A 21,159-nucleotide genomic window follows, 5' to 3' on the forward strand; every position below is an offset into this window, starting at 1 on the left:
TGTCCTTGAGTTCCCACAGAACGGCAGGCAGATCTGTCTACTGGGTCACAATGCAGAATGTTAGCCTGCCAGAAAGGCAGGGAGACTTCTATTAAGATTTCTATCACCCACCTGTTTTTGTTGTCAACTCCGAAGTTCAGCAACAAAGGGGAACTTTCACTCCGTGCCTGCACCGCATTCCTTCCTGGAAGTGAGAAAGCCGTTGGCATTAGGACAAGAGGAGCCCGGCTTCCCTTGAGTCTCGTGATCACTCAAGGTGTAGCGGGTGACCAGAGAGCTTTCCCTGGGAATCACTCTGAGGCACTGAGACAGATTTGAAACTAGTCCCTTATTGTGCAAGGTCAGGAGAATAGCAATAGCTGACGTCAATGCCAGCTGCACGTGTGAAGTACCCTCAACCCCACATTCTGCATTAATAGTCATAGAGAAACAAGTCAGAATCTCACATTTGGGATACCATATTTTTCAATCCTGCTCAAGTAAATAGTTTTGGAGAAGGTAAACATTTCACTCTTCCTGCCAACGTTAAGGCATTTCAGTTTCTCCTTTCTGGTGGATACAGCAAGAGACAAAGGAAGTGCTGGTATTCAGCCTGGACCGTGGTTAAACATCTATACTTAATGTCATTACTCTGTCACCAGGAAAAGTCGTAACAGAGAACATTGGATTTTTATCTTAACTGCTTGGTAAGCTACATAAATACTTATAATCCAAATAGAGATATATTAATGTATATAGCTACAGAGGGGGTTTTGGGGTTTATGTTTATTTTGTTTACTTCTTTGACTTCAACCATTTTTCATATATAATATTTTATACATGGATATAAAGCCACCTATTTTTGTATGTGAAAGTGTTTATTCTCTGGAAAATTTTAAATGGATGCTTTCCTGAGTTTTATGTTTTTTAGCAGTTTTTCTTTGTAAGTTTTCTATTTTATTCAGCAGAGGAGAATTCAACAAAGTTCTGCAAAGCATTGTTGAACTTGCAATTGGCTGTGATTACACTTACAATGCTTACTTTCTCTTCAGTTAAATGCATTAAATACTATTGTTTCAATGGCCCTTGCTGTGTCAAACTGTTATTTCTGGCATTTCAATATAAGCATGAGGTCAGGAAGAATAGAGAACACCAAATAAATTTCTCAGCAGGAATTCCAGCTTCCTTTCTCCTATATGTTCAGACTTCTGATTTCCAGGAGGAAAAAGGGAAATCTAGGTAGATAAAATTTCTGAATTCTTCTATCATTTCTGCTCATGGCTTTAAGAACACTAAACGTATGGTATTCTATGCCGTAGCAGATAGTTTTGTATAGTAGAGGCTAACTAACTATAATTCTTCTTGGCTTCTACAGAGCCAAATAAAAATTCTAAAATAAAATGTATTTTAAGTCCTCAACTCATACTCTCTCTGAATCCTTTCTTATGTAATTCTCCTACAGGAAAACCTGTCACCACGACATCTCATTTCCAGAGCTCCCATCGACTGGTGCTTTCCAAACTCTGATGTCTGAATGTCTTTAAAAATGTTTAATCTTCGTCACACATAAAACAATGTGGAGCAGTCTGACATTGTTTGTCTTTGTGTGGTTGAAAAAATGCAAAAATAAATTGTTTGTATGGTGCTGAAAATGGCGGTTGGGATTAAATTGACCTCAGGTTAATGATAGGATGAAGATCAACTGTCAAGTAGCAAGAAAACGCTATAGCCTTGGCAATAATTAATGTTGAACAATGATTGGAGTTCAGATTTTTGTAATGAGAGATGATATGATGTAATGAGAGATGTTCTGACTGTCCAGAGGTCAATGTGACTTGGTTTCCTATGGTTAGGGGTAAATAAGGAGGACTTTCTAGTAAAAACAATGTAACTGGATACAGTGAGCCTGCAGTGACCCAAGGTTCATGGGAGATATTGTTAGTATGTATAAAGACTTTATAAAATATGTAGCAACCAATATTTTATGGAATTTGGTGCCTGATGGGGTGCAGAGCTAGGGAGGTGTATATCTAACTGTAGGAAACAGACCAAGATTACAGTTTCCAGAGTCGCCACGTGTTGGCTATTATCCTGTAATTCTAATGAATCTTTTCTTGAATCCTTCATTTTCTGAATTGCACCATTCTTCTCATCATACATCATCAGTTGTCCTTGCTCTGATAATGTGTTACATCACTATATCATTAAAGCAACAGATGTATTAGAGTAATACATTATCAGAACAAAGCACTCTGGTGGTGATGTATTTCATAAAAGATGGCTCTGTCTTGGGCAGAACAGGTCCGGAAGCAGAGTCAGTTCAACAAGACAAAGGTGAGTCCATGGCACATGTTCGTTGGCACCTAACACTCAGTTCCAGTTGTATGTTGTGACCCGAGTATAATGCTCATTCTTATTTCTGTTGGCCCATTGACTCTTCATCAAAATCCTTGGGTATGGTGAGTCTCATTTCTGAAAAACAGAGTGGAGTGAAAGTCTTCTGTGAGAGCGGATTGTTTGTAGGCAATGGATTGCCTACACAGAATGGCAGCTGTATTTGCTTTCCCTTCCACCTCACCATAAGCATCATTTTCCTTCAACACTTTATCAAGTCCTTTAACCAGGACAGGTGCTTTCCAAATCAAACATTTGGTCTACAAGTAAAGAGAACAAGTTTACAAGATGCTCAATGTCTCCAGAAAAACTAAAATAGAAAAAAAAAGGTAAAGAGAGAAAACCAATACACTTCCTCTAAGATGGGCATATGTGAATTCTGCCACAAGTGACCAGAGAAATGGTACCCAGATGGGAGCAGATATGGAGAACTTCAATACTTGCTTAGTGCACTTTTAGATAAAGATGGATTTTTCTTTAATAGTTTGTCTTTCATCATCTTCATTCTCACAATAATTGGTTTAGGAACTCAGGATATGGGGAGGTTTGGACCAGAAAGGCATTCAAATCACATTTGGTATGTTGACATGTTTACAGGCAGATAGGGCCATGGCTGGTACCACCATCAGTGCTGGGATTTTTTTTTTTTTTTTTTTTTTTTTTTGCGGTACGCGGGCCTCTCACTGTTGTGGCCTCTCCCGTTGCGGAGCACAGGCTCCGGACGCGCAGGCTCAGCGGCCATGGCTTACGGGCCCAGCCGCTCTGCGGCACGTGGGATCTTCCCGGACCGGGGCATGAACCCGTGTCCCCTGCATCGGCAGGCGGACTCTCAACCACTGCGCCACCAGGGAAGCCAGTGCTGGGATTTTTATGGCAAAACCCCACTTGCATTATTGCTGTCATGGTACAGAAATCAGATTTTTTTTGTTTACCGTTACCCTTTGCAGCTACTAGGCTTGACTTGCAAAAAGTTCAAGGAAAGGAACAGAATATGTATAATACCTCAGAGGCATACTGGCTAGAAACTGCAACTGATGGGAAGTTTCCATTATTCAGGGTGTGAGTGATGGGGGGGGGGTAATACTCTCTAGGTACTGACCTCTTCCACCTGAGGGAGCCTGAGAGAAAGGGTTATTCATTTCAATTCTTTCCCTTGCAGAATCCTCTCAGGGCTGTGAGATTCTCCATCCCCTCCCTCCCCCACACCATTCCAGGAGAAAGCAGTAATCACCTCCTCCTAAGAGCCTGCGGCAGCAGTCAACACCTTGAGAAAACAGCCACAGTTTAGAGAATGGCATCTCATAAGGGGTTTCCTTTGGCACCTGAAGGAAGGATTTGGGAGTGTCCAAAGCGGGAATATATGTACTTGCTAATGTGGTTTTACCGTAATTGCTGTGACTCTTTGTCACATGACCTTTGCCTAGCCCCTTGGGGTGAGATGTTTGTTAACTGGGCATTTTCTGAGTGGATGACTTAGATGAACAGATGGATTAATCCCTTAATGGCTTGACTGTCTCTTTGTAGATTACAAGACATCCCAGGAGAGAGGAGTAGAGGGAGAGAGCCATTGTTTTACTAATTCTAGTCCCTTGTCTGGAAGTTATAGAGCAAAATACACATGAGTTCCATGCTTGAAAGAGAAAGAACTTTGAGTAGGACTCATTGGAAAATGCCAGCCTTAAATAGAAGACACAGAAACAGGCTTGTGAGAAGAGACAATTATCTCCCACAGGAACTTGGGTTCCATTGTGTGTGTATTTGCAGCGACCTTGCCACTGTCATTTACTACTGGATGATATGAGAAATAACTGAGTTCCATTCGTTACATTTCAACAGAATAGACTCAGTCCCCACAAGGGGACTGATACATCCAGTCTCTGAGGCACCATAGATTAATTCATTGATTTTAAATATTTTACAAAACGTACCCATCCAAAGGCTAGAAGCATATATCCATCAATTAAAAATTAAACAATCAAGGCAAAACAGTACACATACACATACGAACCCAACCATGCCACCCATTACTATGAATAAGCCATCAACAGGAGACCAAGGAAAGACATAACTTACACCAGGCCTGCTAGTGAAATACATTTATCAGCCCACTTAATAAATGCTTTTTTGACATTTAAGAGCCTGCTTCTATGTGGTCCTGTACCAAGAGAGATGTACGCATACATACCGTGTACATTCTCAGAACTTATAGTCCAAGAAAGAACCGAACAGTCCACTGAGGGCTCCATGGCATCTTCTACTAATAGGAAGTTATTTTAAAATATAACAAATTAATATGGTGGCCTTTGGGGGTTTTCCTTACATCATAATCTGAATTTGGAAGATAGATGCATGAGAAGATAGACGAATGAGAAGGCTCACGTCAAATGGGTATGCAGGGACTCACAGATATGTCTAAGGGGAATGCAGATAGTTTCCAACTTCTGGGGCAATTTGGCAATGTGCCGTTAAAGCCTTGACATGGTTCATCCTCATTGGTCCAGAAATCCTACTTGCAGGAATTTATTTTAAAGAAATAATCATGGAGTTTGTAAAGGTTTAGCAACAAGAATATTCATTTCAGCATTGTTCACGATAGTTGCCATTTGTGAACCGTCTAAATGTTCAAAAATATAGGATCCTTTCAATCTATGAGAGGATACTCATATAGTCAAAGCCTATCGAGTTCCTAACAAAATAATGAAGAACGATTAATGACATTATAAGATGAAAGAAGTATGCTGCAGAACAATATTACTGAATCATCACTTTGTGGTTAAAAAATTACACACACAAATTTACATATATGCTCTGACTTCTGTGTTCATGTAGACAGCACAAGACTGCAAGGAAACACAACCAAATATTAATAATGACTATCACTGTGTGGTGAAATTGTTGATGAATTTCATTTTATTTTTGCCTACTTCTTGTATTATCTTCATTTCTGAATTGAACTATTTAAAACTAATAAAAGTGTACTAAGGTAGGTGAAAACAAGTGTCAGTGTGGCTGGGGAGGGGAGTGCCAAGGAGAAAAAGTTGGAGATGGAGATAGAAGCTAGAATAACCTCGAAGGCTAAGCTAAGAAACAAGACATTTTCTCCATATACAGGGCATTTTATTGAAGTTACGTAAAATTGAACAAGTGCTATGTAGAACATTGGCAGTCTCACCTTATGTTCAAAACTGAAGATAATTGGAATCTCCCTCTCCCCCCATTAAAAACCTTCATCAAGAATCACACACTAGGGCTTCCCTGGTGGCGCGGTGGTTGAGAGTCCGTCTGCCGATGCTAGGGGACACGGGTTCGTGCCCCAGTCCGGAAAGATCCCACTTGCCGCGGAGCGGCTGGGCCCGTGAGCAATGGCCGCTGAGCCTGCGTGTCCGGAGCCTGTGCTCCGCAACGGGAGAGGCCACAACAGTGAGAGGCCCGCGCATAGCCAAAAAAAAAAAAAAAAGAATCACACACTATCAGCACAGGGAACTCTACTCAATACTCTGTAATGGCCTATATGGGAAAAGAATCTAAAAAAGAATCTAAACAAAAAAAGGAGAGTGGATATATATATATGTATACATGTATATATGTATATACATATACATGTATATACTTATATATATGTATACATATATATGTATATATATGTGTGTGTATATATATATATACCTGATTCACTTTGCTGTACACCTGAAACTAACACAACATTGTAAATCAACTATACTCCAATAAAAATTAAAAAAAAATTTTTCTCACCTGTAAAATGTGGATAATAAAGTCTTGAGAGTTTCATGAGATAATCAGGTAGTTGAAAAAGTATCTCAATAAATGAAAATATTATTTATTTTCCTCAAAAGAAAAAAAAACAAAACAAAAATACCACAAAAGAATCACACACTATCAGAGGTGGCGGGCTGAGCTGTCGGGATGCTGTGTTCGCTGTGTGGTCATGGGGCGGCAGCACCTTAACCAACATCCTTTGTAAGTGCCCGCTGAACCACAGCTCTTTACCTGCATGCGGGTCTGTGAGAGACCTGATGGCTTCTCCTCTGTTATTTTAACATTTACTGCCATTATAATTTAAAATTTTCTTCATATCCAACCTATAATCCTGTAACAAGGTCACTCAAGAGTTCATTAAGTGGTAGAGCTGTAAAACACTCAGGAGAGTCAAGGACTTTGGTACAGAACGTGGATGTGCTAAATCTCCATTGAGAAGGCCAGACAACTCTCATGACGGTCTGTGCTGTTAATTTAAGAGAGAGCACTTCAAAATATTAGAGAAAATACAGGGAAAATAAAAAGCAGTCTTAAAGCAAATATACATTACCACGTTTGCAGATTTATGCACTTCAAGATTCATCCCCCTCCTGCATGCACTTTATATTCAGTCCTGTGGGAAAAGCAGGCTTGAATTATGTAAGTTTTGAATTATATGAGGTCTCCAGGAATACATTCTTTGCATGAAATGTAACCATCTTGCGCAGTGGGGATGGGGTAGGTTGAGGGTGGTGGCGGCAGAAGGGAAGGCAGAGGGGACGCTGAAAAGAGGGTGACAGGAGTATAGGGATTTAGAAGCTCAGAGGGGGAATTGGAGGGAAGAGAAGATGGGGGCTGGGAGCCAACTGGGAAGGGGCAAGAAGGAATGAAAAGTGACTCAAGGCACTGGAGGAATCGATTTACAGGCATCACGTGGCTTAACTTTCACAGCCATGAGATGTTATTTCTTCTTGGCGAGAGAGAAAAACAAATGGAGACCCCAAAGAGGCTTGCGTGGAAAGATTCTTTTATTTATTCATCAATTTCTTTTTAATTCTTTAATTCTGTTATTGTCGTTGTTGTTGTTATCTCACGGCTTGTGGGATCTTAATCCCCTGACCAGGGATAACGAATCTGGGCCCTCGGCAGTGAGAGTGCGGAGTCCTAACCACTGGACCACCAGGGAAGTCCCTCTTTTCATTCTTTTGAATGCTCTAAAATGAAAATTTTGATTATAAAAGTAACGCATGCTTCAAAAAAACTTTAAATATTGAGGAAGTATTTAAAATAAAAAGTGGAAGTCCACCATCCAAAAACGTCCTCGCCTCCCACAATTCAATTCTGCTCCTTAGAAAGAACTGCTATTAATGGTTGAGTTATGACCTTCTAGATATTTTTACACATGCAAAAAGATCGTTCTCTACCAGCTGTCTGAAATCTGCTCCCCCCACCCATCTAATCATAAGCTGTGTATACTGAGATATGAAACACCTTATCCTTTTTCTTTTTTTAAATTAATAAACTTTATCTTTCAGAGAAGTTTTTGGGTCGCAGCAGAACTGAGCAGAAAATACAGCTAGATCCCATATTGCCCCCAGCCCCACACGTGTACAACTTCCTTGACTATCCACATCCTGAAGCACAGTGGTCCACATGTTACAATCCACAAACCTACACTGATACATCATTATCACCCACAAGTCCACAGTATATATTAAGGTTCACTCTTGGTATTGTACCTTCTGTGGGATTGGACAAATGTATAATGACACGTATCCACCGTTATATGTTATACAGAATAGATTCACTGCTCTAAAAGTTCTCTGTACTCTGCCTATTCATCACTCCCTTCCCCCAGCCCTTGGCAACCTCTGATCTTTTTGCTGTCTCCATAGATTTGTCTTTTCCAGAATGTCGTGTAGCTGGAATCACACAGGTTACAGGTTTCCCTTGTATCCGAAAGTAGTTCCTATGAAGCCTTTTGTAAGCTGAAATTGTGTGAAGCAAAAAAGCATTTACCTTAAGACACATCTTGCTAATGGATGCACGAAATAAATTGAGATGAAGCACAGATGCTCACAGACACAGTTCAAAGCAATGGTGGCTTGTTACCGAGTTGCTGAGTGTGGTTCCTGGGAAGGAACTTGTTTGCTACAAAACAAACGCAGAACGCTATTTTCACTTTTCACTTTTCTTCATAAAAGTGAAAATCCTCTTCGGATTTCTTTCTGTTAGTGAAAGCAGGTACTAATGCAGGTCTTTCATAAAAATGAAGTAGCATACAGGGAACTTTCAAAAATGAAGGAGACCTGTACAGCCTTTTCAGATTGGCTTCTTTCATTCAGTGATATACGTTTAGGGTTCCTCCATGTCTTTTCATGGCCTGATAGCTCATTTCTTTTTAGCATTGAATAATATTCCACTGTCCGGAGGTACCACAGTTTATTTATCCATTCATCTACTCCAGGGCGTCTTGGTTGCTTCCACGTTTTGGCAATTGGGAATAAAGCTGTGGGGACTTCCAGTTTCCGGTTCCACCTGTAAGGAGCTTGGAAGTTGCCGCTCTTCCCTAACAACAAGTAAAAAGCTGAACAGACTACAAAATCAGCAGTTCTTCTTGGATTCGCTAGGGAGGGGAGGACACAGAGCAAACTGCTGCCCCCAAGACTGGAGAGTCAGACAGGAGAATACAGGAAGTTGTAGCGTACTGGAGCAGAGACTCCCAATGAACTATGCGCCATGGGTCGGAACACCTGAACTGTAATTGGCAAACAGTTGGAAGTTCAGAAGTTAAAAACTCCTGGGGCACCCGGTCATGAGGAGACTCCCACAATATTCTGAGTTATATCTCCAGGAACTTGACCAGATTCCCACAATAAATATCAGAGAAAAATCTCCTCATGCTTCTTGCAAAGGGAGCTGGGAAAGGAACCATTTTGAAATAATGCCAGAGACCTCTGTTCTTCTTAACAACCAGATTCGGGAGAATCTGGTTAACCAGAGCCTAATCGCCTGGGGTATCATCAAAGCCTAACTGATCTGAGGAAGGGACATACCCCACCCACTCTAGCCATCCTGACACACTAAGGGGGGAGAAAAAACTGAGACATACTTGTGAAGTGCACAGTCCAGAGGCACAGGCTCACTAAAAGACTAAAATCTAATCAAAGGACTATGGAATGCTTCTATGTGTACCTTTATATTTCAAGTGGGTTTCTTGTAGACCACGTATAGTTGGGTCTTGCTTTTTGATCTGCTCTGATAGTTTCTGTCTTTCAATTGGTGCATTTAGACTACTGACATTCAAAGTGATTATTTATAAAGTTGGATTAATAGCTATCATATTGTTACTATTTTCTGTTCATCTTGTTTTTTGTTCTATTTTTATTTTCCATACTTTTTCTGCCTTTCGTGGTTTTATTTTTTTTTTAACTTTTTAATCGTTATTTATTTATTTATTTATTTGGCCATGCCGGGCCTTAGTTGTGGCACTCGGGATCTTTAGCTGCAGCATGTGAACTCTTAGTTGCAGCATGCATGCTGGATCTAGTTCCCCTACCAGACCGACAAGGGATTCAGCCCAGGCCCCCTGCATTGGGAGCTTGGAGTCTTACCCACTGGGCCACCAGGGAAGTCCCTGCCTTTTGTGGTTTTAATTGAGCATTTTATATGATTCTGTTTCTTTCATTTCTTAGCATATTAATTGTACTCCCTTTTTTTAAAAACTTTTTTAGTGGCTACCTTAGAGTTTACAACATACATTAATAACTAATTCAAATCCACTTTCAAATAACATTATACCCCTTCATGACTCATGTAAGTACCTTATAGTAACAAAATAATCCTGATTCCTCCCTCTTGTCCCTTGTATCATTTCTGTCATTCATTCACTTCTATATAAGCATACATAAGCACATATATATGTAAGACATATACATAAGCATACATAATCAAATATATAGTTGCTATTATTATTTTGAACAAACTTTTATCTGCTAAGTCAGGGGTTCCCAACCCCTGGGCCATGGACCGCTTCCTGTCCGTGGCCTGTTAGGAACCGGGCCGCACAGCAGGAGGTGAGCAGCAGGCGAGCGAGTGAAGCTTCATCGGCCGCTCCCCATCGCTCCCAATCACTTGCATTACTGCCTGAACCATGTCCCCTCCCCACCCCCATCCTGCCGTGAAAAATTGTCTTCCACGAAACTGGTTCCTAGTGCCGAAAGGTTGGGGACCGCTGTGTTAGATCAATTAAAATTAAGAAAAACAAAAGTTTTATTTTACCTTCACTTATTTATTCTCTGATGCTCTTCTTTTCCTTATTTAGACCCAAGTTTCTGACCTATGTCATTTTCCTTCTGTCTGAAGAACTTTTTTTTTTTGCGGTACATGGGGTCTCTCACTGTTGCGGCCTCTCCCGTTGCGGAGCGCAGGCTCCGGACGCGCAGGCTCAGCGGCCATGGCTCACGGGCCCAGCCGCTCCGCGGCATGTGGGATCCTCCCGGACCGGGGCATGAACCCGTGTCCCCTGCATCAGCAGGCGGACTCTCAACCACCGCGCCACCAGGGAAGCCCCTGTCTGAAGAACTTTTAACATTTATTGCAAGGCAGGTCTACTTGCAACAAGTTCTCTCAATTTCTGTTTGTCTGAGAAAGTCTTTTTTCCTCCCTCACTTTTCAAGGATAATTTTACAAGGTATAGAATTCTAGATTGGTGGATTTTTTTCTCTCAACACTTTATTTTCCTCACCTCCTGTTTGCATGTCTTTTGAACAGAAGTTGGATATAATTTTTATCTTTGCTTCTCTATAGCTAAGGTCCTTTCCCCCCGCTCTGGCCTCTTTCAAGGTTTTTTTCTTTATCTTTGATTTTCTGCATTTGGAATATGATATGCTTAGGTGTGTTTCTTTTTTGTATATTTTGGTTTTGTTTTCTGTTTGGCATATATTCTTCTTGGTGTTCTGTAAGCATCTTGGATCATGGTTTGGGGTCTGATATTAATTTGGAGAAAATTCTCAGTCATTATTGCTTCAGTGATTTGTAAGGGCCCAATTCGCATTTTAAATTCCTTCTGTTTAACACATCTGGGTAGTTTCTGTTTCTAGCAATGGATCCTACTAATTCCAAAACCTATAAAGCATTACCTGCTAATACAAGATAGTCAGGGTGTCTGGTTCCAGCTCCCCAGGAACAATTATTTAGTGAGATAAGGATCCATGAGCAAGTGATTTACTAAGGAAGTTCTTCCAGGAAAGGTTAATAAAGGTATGGGAGAAGCAGACAGGGGAGGGAAAGATACCAAGCAAGCATGGGATCTCAGTAAAGACTGGCAGAGGGTGGTTTCCACCAATCCCACTGAGGAAGTTATGCTGAGTGTAGGGTAAGTGATACCTCAGAGTTGTCTTGCCCCCAGGCAAGGGAGATGGGTCTCTTATTCCCACCGCTGTCAGTCATTGGTTAAGAGCTGCCCCAGGGGGTGGGAGTTTTCAGGCATTTCCAGCTTTCTGTACTTGTGGGCAATGTGGTTCCAGTAGCAACGCTAATCCTCCAAAGAAGAACCGCTGGTGATGGCTGTTGAACGTGACAGCACATCAAAGACAAGAAGGGTGACATGGTAAGAAGGGGCTTGAGGGGGTCTGGGCAGTGCCCAGGGCTGCACTGGGCTTGTTGTTAGACTGGGGCTGAGATTTTGGAGCATGGGCAATCCTCGGGTATAGCTGGTTCCCTTTTACCTTGGTACAGTTTAGGAGTTAATCATAAAAACAAAATTGATGTCAAGGGGACAACATGAGCCACAAAGACAAGAAACTTGACTCAATCTTTACTTTTTAATTAGTTAGGATTTTCTCAGCCATCGAAGTTTGTTTGTCTTCTGTTTTGGTCTCACGAACCATTAACAAGTATTGGGCATCTGCTTTTATCAAGACACTCTTAGGTGTTGGGGATACATAAAAGATGTAGAACCCAAGCTCACTGGCAAGGCCCACAGAAGTCATCATGCTTCAGCCCTGCCTTCTCCCACTGTTCCCCATTTCCCTGTTCACATCCGGGCTGCAGTCGCATGAACTTGTGTAAACAGTTAGAATACGTTGCTCTTTTCCCCCAACTCTATGACTTCTCATCTGTCATTTCTTTATATTGAATACCCTTCATTGTCCATTTTGCAGTTTCTTACATTCACTAGGATCCAGTTTATGGCAGGTGCTTGGAATGGACCCAACCATGTTCCCAGTTCCTCCTCCCTTGTTCATTTCCCCTGTAAACGAGAGAGATGGTCTCTTCCGCAGCCTCCTTGGTTGCCATGGTTGGCCACGTACTCAGTCCTGGCCAATGAAGCAAAGGGGAAATCTACATCCACTTGGGAGTCTTGGGAAAGTTTCTGCTTTCTGATAAAAAGGACAAGCACAAGAATAGAGCTGCTGGGGCTGCCTCTTCCTCTTTCTTCCTGTCTTGATCATGGGTGGACCCAATGCTGGAGCTATTAAAGTCATTCTGTGTCATGAGAAAACAAGCATGAGGGCAGGCAGAGCTGATAGATGGAAAGAGCCTGGGATCATAATGGCAACCAGGATCTCCCAAGCTACAACCGATAACCACACATCTCTGAGTTTCTTGATATATATATATATTAGACTTCTATTTGTTTAAACTAAGGGTTGGCCAATTATGGCCCCGGATCTGATTGCCGTTTTTTTTCTATTATTTGAAGCCAAAGAATTCTTAATTGAAACATGACTGAAGGATCACCTCTTCTGGGATCTTCTTCTGCTCCTCCATGCTATTAATGCATTGTATGTCTTTATAAATTATTTTATTGTTCTTATCCCATGGAGCTGGAATAGCTGCCTAATTCCCTCTCCTCTAAGCTTTGGAACTGTGACGGGGAGAGCCTGCGTGTTATTCATCCTACATATTTAACATCATTCCAGCCCCATGCTCCATTCTCAGAAAATGATTGTTGAATGAAGGAAAGACATAGTGTCCCCTCTGTGGTGTACACTGAGGGCTGCCTCCCCAACAACCAAGTCATCTCGTGGCTGCGGCGTGTGTGCTTTCCAACATGCTCGATGCCTAGTTTGGTCGCTCTCCCTCCTCCTTCATTCCCCAAAGCACCATGACCATCAGGCTGTAGGGTAGAGCCACTCACAGTGAGAGTTTTAGGGTAAGGGATGAAGAATTTTAGCACAGCTCAGAACAGGAACGAACTTCAAATGAAGTTCCATATCAGACATCATTGTCTGAAGCTCTTCAGTGACTGCCATTGGGGAACCTCACACTGGTTGTCTTTCCTTTCTCGCTGTCTTTCTCTTGCCCTGGAGACCTCCTCTTTTTCTCTCCCCTTTCCCCCATTCTAGAGCTTGCTACCTAAATATATTAACCAACTTAACACTCAAGAGCTTTCCAAGTGGCCTGGATTTACTTTTGGTTATCAGTGGTATCTAGCTAAACAAAAATGCCCTCTATCTCTGATGACATTCAGCAGAAGTTCTGAAATTCATTTTTCTTCTACTTCCTTCAATTTCTTGGGCAGGGTTTCCTGCAGTCTATAATCTGTGCACTAGGGGGTGGAAAGTAGGTGGAGTGGTTCTTATTCTTGTGACAGTGGGGTAAAAAATGAGATGATTTATTCTAGAAAGGAGAAAGCTAAGAAACAATTTAATAGGCTTCAAGTAAAAATTTTATTAGTATCTTGAGAGAGGAGAGTGGTAGCTCTGATCATCTCAGATTTATGAACAACACTGAAATGCATATGTTTGCACACTTGATTTAGCTAATTTTATAATGAGTTGGCATTCACCTGCTTTTTGAGAGTATACTAGCTGAGTCAGAAAAGGAGATGATGCTACGGTAATGTGTAGGATGGAGGGGGAAATTTACCTAGGATTTTTTTTTAATGCCACAAAGTGGGTAATTAAGAGTTAACTCTCCACAAATGAGATTATATAACCATTCTTCAACCCCAGGAAAGAGAGAAGTGGGATGGGAGAGGGGGAGAGGAGCAGAGGGAAAACACAGAGGGCAGGAGCTAGCTGTTCTATCTCTTTATGCTTGTGGAGCTAGAATTTCCGGCTATCTCTGCTGAGGGTCTCTCCTGTCCCCTTAAACAAGAGTTGCAAAGTCTTTCCATGCCAGCTTGTGATGGCTTAGTTCCCTGCTAAAACTATGTATCCAGAAAGTGGTAGCACAGTCTAGATATATATAGCTTACTTCAGCCAAGGCCAGGGATCCTTGGAAAAGCTTCCACTGTGCTTCTGAGGACTAATCAGAGACCAAGTTATCTTGTGCTCAACTTTCCCCTTACTTCCTCCTCAGTGTTGTTTTCCTGTGGATGGCACAGAATGACTGCACAACAAGAGGAGGAGGAAAAGGAAGACGCTCCACTTCCCCACAAGAGGAATAGCAGTGACAAAAATCTTGGGTTGCAGGGATACTCATTACAGCATACTCACTGCCTCCACCCCATGTGTCTGCCTGGTTTATGAATGATCCAGGCTCCACCCAAAATTCAGCTTAGCATGGCCCTGAACTTGACTCCATCCAAGACAATAGGTTTTCTAAATTCTAAAGAATTAAAGAGACAAAATGAAGGTTTCTTTGAGGGAAGGGAGGCAAGGGGATTAGGTAGGTGGGTGCAGAGGAGGGAGTGTGGGAACCGCATGATACACTGTGATAAAGGCTATCATCCAGGTCCTAGCTTTGGTTAAAGGTGGTGGGCTCCTAGGTGCTTATGATATTATTAAAAGTAATTATTTAACCAACTAAGCAAAAGCAGGTTATGCATGACCTCCAAGGATGACAGTGTCATGAATCAAGGATTATGATCTATCTGATGCCAAGGGGATCAGGGATGAAAGGGGAAAAAGATAGATACTGGTTCTATCTCATGGCACTATTCCTGGCCCATAGTTTAACACTTCAAATTATTATTTAAAAACAAACAAATAAAAACTTCAAATTATTGAAAGGGATTTAGGAGGGACAGGGGCACTGTTGATTGTGGTGGGTGATCTCATAATGAGTTCTATGGCTATGCATACAACACAATCCCACTCGATCCTGGCAGAGTCCATGGATTTGGCATGAGAGCCATTTCACTGATGAGAGAACTGGAGCTCAGGGAGATTACACGGTGTGCTTGAGGTTGCACCAGTTAGGAAATGGTGTCATCGGGTTTGGAACCTGGGTCTGACTCCCAGACCCTGAACTTTCCCTCTGCTGTACCACACAGCAGTCCAGGGGGCTGTGGAGAGCGAGGCTGAGTACCCGCTCTCCAGTGGGTCCCAGCCTGGTGCCAGGTTAGTGGACGGTTTTTGTACTTTGATAATGATCTTTTAATAGGGTGAAGCACAGTAACAATAATCCTACTCCATGCCGTGGACTGGCTCAACATACCCAGTTTCCCAGAAATCGTTTTTTTGAGTACTTAAACTGCTTTTTCTGGGAACCACATTTTATGTTTCTAATACTTAATAATATTAAAATCATGCTACATTATCATCTGTTAACCAAAATGTCAAAAAACAACAGCAACAGAACAGCCCTAGCAAAGCCTCAGAGTAGGCAGAAGTCACACTTAGGACTTGCAAGGAGAAAATATGGTGACAAACAAGCCTGGGTACACAACACAAGTCATGGGGCTTCTAGGCACAGGGCTCACAACAATGTCTTAAAATAGCCAGTCTTGAGTCCTTAGTGAGTTCTGAAATCAATCTAGTAGGTCTCAGTCGGTATTTTCTTTTTTAAAGAAAAAGAATAGAATAGAAAATAGAATTAATCTGTATAGTAAGGGTAAGTATTGCTTTATAAGGGTTTTTTTCGGTCATATAGGTGTGTGCGTGCTTTTGCATGTGTGCACACGTGTGCATGTATATGCATTGGGTGGTGGACTTCTTACTGGGGGTGGAGGTCATAGAAGGCCCTTCTGTGTGAGCCCCTCAGAGCATTAATGAACGCCTCTGAGGGGTTAACGGGAAGGGAGCTGAGAATATACCCTGATCTTGTGGGCTCACAGGAAACATGAGCAGGCTCGTACGCAGGATGTATATCCATGACCTGTGTTTTGCAGGGTTAGAATTAGATATTGAGGCAAGTCATGAATGCAGGCCGCTGTAAAGCAGATGGCACCTGGGAGAATTTAGAACACACATAGTCAGCGAGAGAGTTGGGCTGGACATAGCCATTTGGACCAAGTAATTGCATGAGTTATAAGAGGCTAGAGAATTGCAGGTCCTTAGAAATATTGTGGCTTCACTGCTACCTTACTGCCTACAGATAACGTTGGGAAAGAACGTCTCCTATTATGAGAAGGAATGCCTCCTACTTACTATGGACAGTAGTTCTTTACTACTCCTTTTAAGTGTATAGTGTATACTGGTTTCAGGATGCCTGAAGATACCAAAATCCATGGAGCCGCAAGTCCCTTATATAAAATGGTGTAGTATTTGCATATAACTTACACACATCTTCCCATATACTTTATTTTAAAACATTTTATTTATTTATTTTTGGCTGTGTTGGGTCTTCACTGCTGCGCACGGCCTTTCTCTAGTTGCAGTGAGCGTGGGCTACTCTTCGTTGTGGTGTGCGGGCTTCTCACTGCGGTGGCTTCTCTTGCGGCATGTGGGATCTTCCCAGACCAGGGCTAGAACTCATGTCCCCTGCATTGGCAGGCGGATTCTTAAGCACTGGGCCACCAGGGAAGCCCTTCCCATACATTTTAAATCATCTCTAAATTACTTATAATACCTCATACAATGTAAGTGCTGTGTGAATAGCTTTAAGTACAATGTAAATGCTAGCTAAATAGTTGTCATCATGTGGCAAATTTAAGTTTTGCTCTTCGAAATTTTCTGGAATTTTTTTTTTTAGTATTTTTGGTCTGAGCTTGGTTGAATCCGTTGATGTGGAACCCGCAGATATGGAGGGCTGACTGTAATTCAAGACATGTATAGTTATCTCTAAAATGCAAACAATAACAGCAATAACTCCCATATTTATTGTCTACCTGGTGTCAGACACCCTCTTAGGTGCTTTGTCTGCATTATCTTTCCTCCTCTCAGAGTCTGTACAAGGTTATTCTTGTAGAAGTTTTACGTATAAAGGGACAGCAGCTATTGGTACTTCCAAGGGTTAACAGGAAGCTGGTTGCCATGCACAAGCTCACAGGATGCCATTAATTTGGTGGCAGGTACCCATTCCTTGGCTCTGCAGGCTCAGATGCCCACTTTTGTCAGCAACCTGTGAGTCGGTCTCTCAGACACAGGTCATGCCGTCTAAAGCTCCCAGAGGCGTGGACAACCAGAATGTCTGTTGATTAACTTATGATGAGAATAACTGTGCCACAGCCTGGACCACCAAAGCAAGCATAAGTATAAACATGGGAACTCAAAACCCAATTGAAGCTTGCTTGGTGAACCTGGAATTAGAAAAGGGCACAGGGACTGTATAGCACAGGGAACTCTGCTCAATATCATGTAACTACCTAAATGGGAAAAGAATTTGAAAAAGAATAGATGCATGTGTATGTATAACTGAATCACTTTGCTGTACACCTGAAACTAACACAACATTATTAAGCAACTATACTCTGATATAAAACAAAAAGTTTAAGAAGTAAAGATAAACAAAAACAAACAAAATGAATAACAAAAAAAAAAAAAAGAAGAAAGAAAGAAAGAAAAAGAAAAGAAACAGAAAAGGGGACGGGGTAGGGGTGGGAGGATTGAATGTTTTCAGGTCAGAACGGCCTGAAGCATCTCTTGGAGGTGAGGGTTGCCAGTCCTCACCCTGCACTCATGTAGGGGTCTCAGTGAGAGGAAGAGGCCCAGGGAATGTCTAAGAATCAAAGCAGTGCCTGTCTCTTGAAGCCCCCAGGCTCCAACTCACCCAAACTGGCATGGCCAAACTGACTTACCCCTCCATCCCCTGCCCTGCGCCCCCAGATGCATCCCAAGAAGCTAAGGCAAGAGAAGGCAGAAGGCAGCCTAGTGAAGACGTGAGGCTCACGGGCCGAGGCTCACGAGCCCCAGGGCTGGGCAGGCTGATCAAAGAGAGCAAAAGAGTCCGAGGTGCAGGAGCTGTGCCCTGACTCTGTGACCCCGCCCCCGGGCACACGAGGCCAGGAGTTGATAGGCTGTCCTGAGTCTGGGTAACTCCTCCTCCTTTGGGGAGAAAAGAATAAAAGGGTGGAGAAAGCGAGCGCAACTGTTCTCTGCAATAGTCTGCAAGTTGGATGGGTGATCGTCTATGAGCATCAGATGGCAATACAGGAAGGGCAATAACATTCATAGCCCCAAATGCGCGAGCCCAAGGCCTGGACTGCCTCTTTCCCCCGAGTTATTCTTAGATGGATGCTGTGAGCTTGGGATCCCATGAAGGCAGGGCAAGTCAGATTTGTTAACTGTCCTGAGCACAGTGCTTAGCAAACTCTCAGAAAGCAAACAGAGCGCATGAATTTGCCTCTCTGCTCTCTCCTTTTCCTTCTCCGATAGTATCCAACACGACTTCAAATTGACCGCTATTCTGTTAGCTGTGTTAATATCTTCCATTAAGTTATTACGGTCAATGTGATGGCTTTGCATATCTCTGCTCCATACAATATATATTGATGTTTAAAAAACTGAAGTATAGTTGATTTACAATGTTGTGTTAATTACTGCTGTACAGCAAAGTGATTCAGTTATACACACATACACACACACATATATACCATCTTTTAAAAATTCTTTTCCATTATGGTTTATCCCAGGATATTGAATATAGTTCCCTGTGCTCTACAGTAGTTGATTTTGTTGTTTACCTCTTGGAAAACAATCTCATTTTCCTTCATTCCTGATACCAATTTCTTTAGGGGGACATTTCCCTGCAGCTGGCAAGCGCTTACCATCTCTTGCCCATTCTATAGTCACCTAAGGGCAGAGGCAAAGTTATGATCCAAGGACAGAGGGAAGAAAAAAATTACTGGATGTACTGTTTCAGCCACCCCTGTTAGATATTTGTGTTTCAAGAGAACGCATCAGAGAAACCCAAGTCTTCACAAAACTGCATTTTCTCTGCCGCCTGCAGTAGTCAACTTGCCCAAGAGAGGAAACTGTTTCCAATTTACACTTGGTAAAGGGCACCTTCTGGAAAATTTCCTTTGAGGCCCAGAATGTAATCTTACCTAGAGGTTAATACTTTTATTGCAGCTACTCCTTAGCCTGAGTAAGGGAGCAACGCTTCCTCCGCCACCCCTTTCGTAATGTCGGTGAAAAGAGACTCTGGTGGGGTTGTTGCAGACGCAGCCCGGCGGATCCGGTGCAGTTACATCGGCTGCCTGAAAGCAAAGATGCCAGTTCCAGCTACTTCAGCCCCAAACCACCAGATCCGGTCACCAAGGAGATGAGCGGGGCGAAGGCGGATGTCTCTTTGCCTTTTTCTTCCACTTCCTGTTCTTCCACTGCTTCCATTGCCTTCACACAAGTTACCCGGGCTGCCGGCTTCCTTTTCTCTTCTCTTTTCAAGTTCTCAAATGACAGGATAACTTTCAAAGCCTTTGTTTCTCTCCTCATTCCATCCACGTCCCGTCCCCTCAGCTACTCAAATGCACGAAGTTCACCAGCCAGCTAAGGAGACAGTGCACTTTTCAGGGTCAAGAATGTAGACCCGGAAGCCAGACTTCCTGAAGCTGAATCCTAGCTACCTCGGAGAGTTATTTAATCTCTTGGTGCCTCAGTTTTCACATCTGTAAAGTGGCCTCATAGGGTTATTATGTGAATCAAATGAGTTAGTATGTGAAAAGTGTTTAGAAATGTTGCTTAACACATACAAGAATGTTTGCTGGGGGAAAAAATAAACAAAATCTGGGGGGGAAGAATGAATAGGAAAATGAAAACGGGTCTCAGAACACGAACCATATTCCACACCTAGAACACGAACCATATTTCACACCTTGTTCCTTTGATTGAGGACAGGGGATACCCTTATACCTAACTCTGTATCTATTCTTTTTATGAAAGTTGAATTTAGTCCAAAAGTATTTGCTCATTTTCTTTTTTTAATTTGTTCATATTTGCTACCATTTTCTTTTGCCAGAATGACAAATCTGGCAAAATGACGTATCTCTTTTGTGAAGAGATATCTCTGGCCAGTTTTTTAATGGTGTTAATATTAATGACTATTTTTTATGTCCATGTGATATGTAACCTAAATGACTACATTATATAATTCATGTCCCAGGTATGGGGAGAAAAATGCCAGGATATTATGGGGAAGAAAGAAGTAAACATCACCAACCCACCAGTAACATCCCCCTCCTCCCATATTCACTCCTTAATTACAGAACTGTATTTATGTACATATTTAGATAATTACATGTTTACATGTCTTGTCTCCCCTAGATCACAAGCTGGTGTCTGTTCCATATTATGTAGTCTCAGTGCTCAAAACAGCGCTATATTTACCTGTGGGTGTATAAGTACAATTTGCTGACAAACTGAGGTTGTTGGGACAGATCAATACAAACATACCATACATCAAGCAAGTTTTATAAATATAGAGTCCATCAAATTTATGAGTTTTAAATGACAAAAATGAAAGGAAAGAATTAAAATGAGAGTGGTTTGCATTTTTCTAATCACATTTTCTCCAGAAAAATCTGGGAGGCAATCTTAAACATACTTTTGTTCTCATATGCATACAGAAGGGATATATATATATATATTCATGGTGTATATATGTGAGTCATATATACATGTGTGAGAGAGATACATGTATATGTATACTTACACACACATACACACACACAAACATAGTTACACACACACACCTACCTAATGTGTGAATTAAGCAATTGAGTCGGTTCACCCACAAGGAGAAAATCATGATAGCCAAACTTACCTTAGAAAATTGCATATATATATCACTTGGGGCTCCATCCTTGGAAGATTAAGAAAAAGAAGGGTTAGCTTCATTTGTTTCTATTTATATGTTCTTTGTGACCTTGTTATCTTTGGAGCCCCAGAGTCTAGAGTCTCATGTGAAAGTGGGGTCCAT

The sequence above is a fragment of the Grampus griseus genome, assembly GCF_964374135.1.
Source record: "Grampus griseus genome assembly, chromosome: 4".
In the NCBI taxonomy this organism is placed as follows: Eukaryota; Metazoa; Chordata; class Mammalia; order Artiodactyla; family Delphinidae; genus Grampus; species Grampus griseus.